General features: G+C 38.3%; 1 long non-coding RNA gene across 1 annotated transcript; it reads left to right on the top strand.

The window, feature by feature from the left end:
* Positions 1-206: 206 nt before the first annotated feature.
* Positions 207-4,065, top strand: LOC123590644. Its single transcript, XR_006708893.1, has 2 exons — positions 207-542; positions 3,658-4,065. It is a non-coding gene; the product is annotated as an uncharacterized LOC123590644 (long non-coding RNA).
* The last annotated feature ends 1,033 nt before the right edge of the window (positions 4,066-5,098 follow it).

Below are 5,098 nucleotides of genomic sequence, written 5' to 3'. Positions count from 1 at the left end.
GCCTATCAAATAGAAATAATAGTAGTGTCTTTTTTACATGTGTTTGAGTGTGAGAAGAGATAATGTAAATCAAATGCTTAGAATAAAACCTGGACCATAGTAAGCAGCAAACAAATGTTAGTATAGCTGTTGGTGGCTCTGCAAAATTTAAGAGTAGAGATTATCTGAAGTGTACGTGCTGACCTCAGTGTAGGCTCAGCCCTGCCCACTTCACTCATGATCGTAACCCTAGAGACAGCTCAGCGCATCCCCCACAGTCACAAAGGCCTTGCTCTGTCCACTGTCACCCAGTGAGAAGCCCCTCACACACAGATGTCACCAGGACAGCAAGAGCCGCCCAGTCATACAAGGCAAAGTTTCAGGGCTGAGAATGCTCTGTGGGGCCGACCAATGAGAGATACGATGCTGGAAAGAACCAGCAGATAAATGGTTTACCCCTAGTCCTCCTATAATGGTTGTTTTGAGATGCAGCATATGGCCTCTCAGATGTCCCATCAGACAAAGCAGTCAGCTGTGCCTTCTGCGACGCTGTGGTCGGCCTGGTAATGGACCTCCTGGTTTTTTTTTCTCTCCTTCTTTATCTCACTTTTCCTTTTCTCTCACTCTGGATTTCTTGGAATGATGCCTTGCCAGTATAGGATTAACAGATAAATGTTTGTTCAGTTCCCTTTGCTCTCCCCCCCCCAACCCCCACACGTGTGCGCTCTCTCTCTCTCTCTCACACACACACACACACACACACACACACACACCTTCCTCAAATATTTCCTCAAATGTATCCAGAAGCTCACTGCAATGCCCTGCCGCCTCTTTTTCTTCAGAGTTTTACATTTAGGGGGCTATTATGGACCTTTCTAAACACCCACTCTCATCACTTGGGTGGCAAAGATGTTGTCACAAGATAAATAGGGTTATCATATGAAGAAGAAAAGTTAATTTGATTTCATTATCTGTTCAAAATAAACATAGCTAAGAGCCATTCTCTGGAAATTTTTACTTTTCTCATGAATCTTATTTTTTAAAATCATTCTCATTTTCTTATTTCTACTTGTTTAAATATAGTCCCAAATGTAATTTTATGCAGTATTAATTTCACTATTAAGCAGTTACCAGTTGAACATTTGTTAAATAAGTGATAGTTTAAATATGTTTTTCAATTCCCCTCTAATTCAGCCACTATATATTTAGTAGCATACTGTACAAAGAAAGTTTACAAATAAAGATATAATATTTATAGTTTTGTAAAGAAACACACATGTAAACTATCAAGGAGGAGAATTCTTTTACTAAGGAATTGCAAAAAGCAAAACCCTTTGTAATATTAATTATCTTTCCTTTATGTGTTAAATGAAGAGGTGACCTAAATTCATTTTCTAACCTCCTCCAGATCTGTTCAATATAAGCACAAATACAGGCAAAAGAAGTCCCAGCTCACAAGTAAATCTTGGTCAGAATTTTTTGTTATTGTTTATCTATTTATTTTTGAGAGAAAGAGAGAGCACAAGCGGGGGAGTGGCAGAGAGAGAAGGAACAGAGAATCCGAAGTGGGCTCCAATGTATAGCCTGATGTGGGGCTCAAACCCAGATGAGATCATGAACCAAATCGAAGTCGAAGGCTTAACTGATTGAGCCACCCAGGCGCCCCTGGCTCAGTAGATTTACTAATAAGACTATTTAAAATTTGGAATACATTTTTTTCATAGAAACAGTGTTGCAAAATTATGATTAGATATCCACATAAACTCAAAAATTATACTTATGTGTCTAAAATAGGTATTTATATGCACTTTTATACCATATATAATGGCAGTAATATTTTTACTACATATAAACACAAGTTAGAAGATTGTTTTTGTGGGAGTTAAAGTCCTTGTGCCAAGCTGAGATGCCAAGAATCCCTTGCCCCAGGCTCAGGCATCAGAATGAGACACTCCCTCTGCAAGACCAGCATTTGCATAGTAAGGTTTGTGGTTTGAGTCCTCCCTGCTCCCCAAGTTGCTAACTCTCTGTGACTACATAATTGCACAATAGAATTAGGTATCTCTTTCTGTGAGTCTTCCATAGGCTTAGCTATATCTATTTACAATAATTAAAAACAGTAATATTAATATTAATGCTATCCTACAGAGGTTTTAAATTCAACTCTAGAAGGAGCTACCTTATCCCAGCATAGGTGAAAAATAGACCAGCAGGTCCCCAGCACCTGCTCATTTGAATTTTTATTAATTTGTACCCCATTATTGTTCTTCAAATGGTTTAAAGCAAGTCATGGATTCACTTAAAACATAGCAAGATAATTTATGTTTTTAAAATTAAGAAAAAGTGGACAAAGGGAAAATAAGGTTAGAAGAGTTCAGTGGGACCAGGAGTTACCCTAATGCAGATCATCTAATACCATGAAGTCACTTACGCTTGGCAGAGTCTAGCCACTGCCTACAGACTTGCTATCAGCTAGCAGAAAAAGGAAATCTGACCGATCATATGATTCATGGTGTCCACAAAAACAAACCAGTCACATAGGAGTAAACAAGTAATCTTGATACTGAAACTGAAGAATAATATTTCATTTCATATGTGTAGTGAGAACTTTGTATGATGTACTCAGCATTCTTACTTTGTTGCAGGGAGTTTGTAAGACTGTCTTTTATGATAGGCAAATCTATCAGATTCAAAGTGATGCATTCTAAGACAGGCAATCCTAACTTGTCTGACTTAACCAAAGGGGAGAGGGGTGAGTTTTTAGAGATAGGATGGTGCTTTCCAGGATGTCCTCCACAAACATTATTTCTTTCCACTGAGCTTTTAAAGGTATTCAGTGGCAAGGGATTATATATACTTCCTTCCAAGTAGCTGGACAACAGCTGTATTCTGTTGCCAGTTGAGTTTAGGTTTTAGCAGCTGAGCTGTGAGTGGGATTGATATTCTCCGCTGAAGACTAAGGAAACAAACAAGTATAAGCCCCTGCGTAGAAGACCACCAGAGAACTACTTTATGGTGAGTCAAGGGATTAAATAGGCAGGGGCAAGGTTACCCCTCAGAAAGTCATATTTGAACCCTTCAAACAGAGACAGATGAGCTAACCAGAGCACACACAACTCCATGAAGGAATGGCCACAATACTTTTAGCCCAGAAGTATGTAAAAATCAGATATCTCTAACATACACCTTAAAATTCCTAAGTATAGACAGTGGGAGATTATCTTTGACATTTTCCCCTGAAGTTTAATGATAATATTTATGAAATGTGCTGTCTCCAGCATTATTCAACAGAATGCATAAAACATATTCTAAACTTTCAAGTTAATTTTCAGGAACCTTGTAAAGACACTTTATAATGGTGAAATTGACCTCAAAAGTTTACTAAGATTCCTTTCCTTATTTATACTGTAAACTTGACACATGCACAGCTATAGATGCAGATGATTTGGGAGATTGGGTGGAAAAGATGCCACTCCTAATAGAAGTCACAAAACATATACACCTTACTAGTGTCAGTTACTTCTCAATTTACTTAACCTCTTTCTTAAAAAACAAAGGTTGGATACATCACTTCTTGGCCTTTTGGCTAAGATCAAGTGTAAAAAATAAAGGTTGGATACAAATATCGGTGGCACATTAAAGATGGTCAAAAATCCTTTGCCTTTCCTCCCCTCATAGGTAAAGTTTAATCTCCTTCCCTTGGAATCTAAGCCAGCCTTAGCTACTTACTTGACCAACAAAAGGCCATAGAAGTGAACCTTGCATCTTCTGACTTGATCTTTGGTAGCACTTGCTACTTGGTAGCTGCCATGTGAGAAGTCCAGCTACCCTGAGACCACCCTGCTGTGAAGAAGCCCAAACCAGCCACAAGGAAAAAGAAAGCAATCCTGACCACCAGCTGTTCCAGCCACCTCACTGCAGGAGTCAGGCATGTAAATGAACTTATCTGGGATGCTCCAGACCAGACCAGCTATCCCCAGCCCCTCGTTGATGCCATGTGGAACCAAAAAGCCAACCAGCTGAACCCTGCCTGAATTCCATAGCTCATGAAAATCACGTGATATAAAAAAATGGTTCTTCTGTTAAGCTGCTAAGTGTTAGTCTAGCAACAAAAGATGGTGGAAGGACATCTGAATCACATGGTGCACTTATGACATGACAGCTTTCTAGAGAACTCTTCCATGAATCAAATGTGTTTGCCTATTTACTTGCACAATAAACGCTTATTCAGCACTACCAATGTGCCAGGCAGTCTGCTAGAAACAGGTATGCGATGTTGAACATGACATTATTCTTGTCCTCAAGTACCTTTCTCTCTAGTGGGACAAACAGATAACTAATCTGTTAATATTAACTATTAATAAGTTAATAGCTATGGTTTAACAACATAAGCAGAGCCCCCATGTTGCACAACTCCAGGGGCAAATTCACATTGCGGCCTATGTAAACGATGCCCTCTGGATTTGAACACACACAGCTATTCAAAAGGCCACAGTGTGAATGTCCCCCTAAAGTTGGGCAGGACAGAGGACCTGGTGGTAAGCATCAGGCTGGAAGTATGCACAGAGCGCTAGAGAAGAGAGACAAAAAGTGATAGATTTTACCTGGAGTTTTTTAGTTTCATTAATAAGACATAGATAATGAATAAGCCCAGTGAAATACACTGATATTGATAATGTAGTTTAGGAGTGGTGACATTTATGCTAAATATGTATAACACCACTGGGCTTAAGCAAATTATTACTAAACACACATTTCATACTCATGTTAACACACATGGGAAATATCTATCAAGTAATAAAATAAAATCATACATTTTTCTTTAAAGAAAAATCTTGAAAAAAATTCAAATCATACTTTCATAGGGATTGTATTGTAATTTCAGGTGATCGTTCTTAGTTAAAACTGTTTTGACCACAGACCAAATTTATAGCATGCTAAAGTGTGAAGAAAACTCACTAAAAGTTAAAGAGAATGATACCAGTTTGAATTCCAATAGATGAAAGTAACATAACTCAACAGACTCAATAAGGGAGCAAGATTAATACCTGGTTGGTCAGAGCCTAGATATTTTCACTCAGTTTATATATTACTCCTTTACTTATTTATTTTTGCTCTC

Source organism: Leopardus geoffroyi, chromosome B4, assembly GCF_018350155.1.
Source record: "Leopardus geoffroyi isolate Oge1 chromosome B4, O.geoffroyi_Oge1_pat1.0, whole genome shotgun sequence".
Classification (NCBI taxonomy): Eukaryota; Metazoa; Chordata; class Mammalia; order Carnivora; family Felidae; genus Leopardus; species Leopardus geoffroyi.
This window is presented reverse-complemented; position numbering and strand designations above follow the sequence as displayed.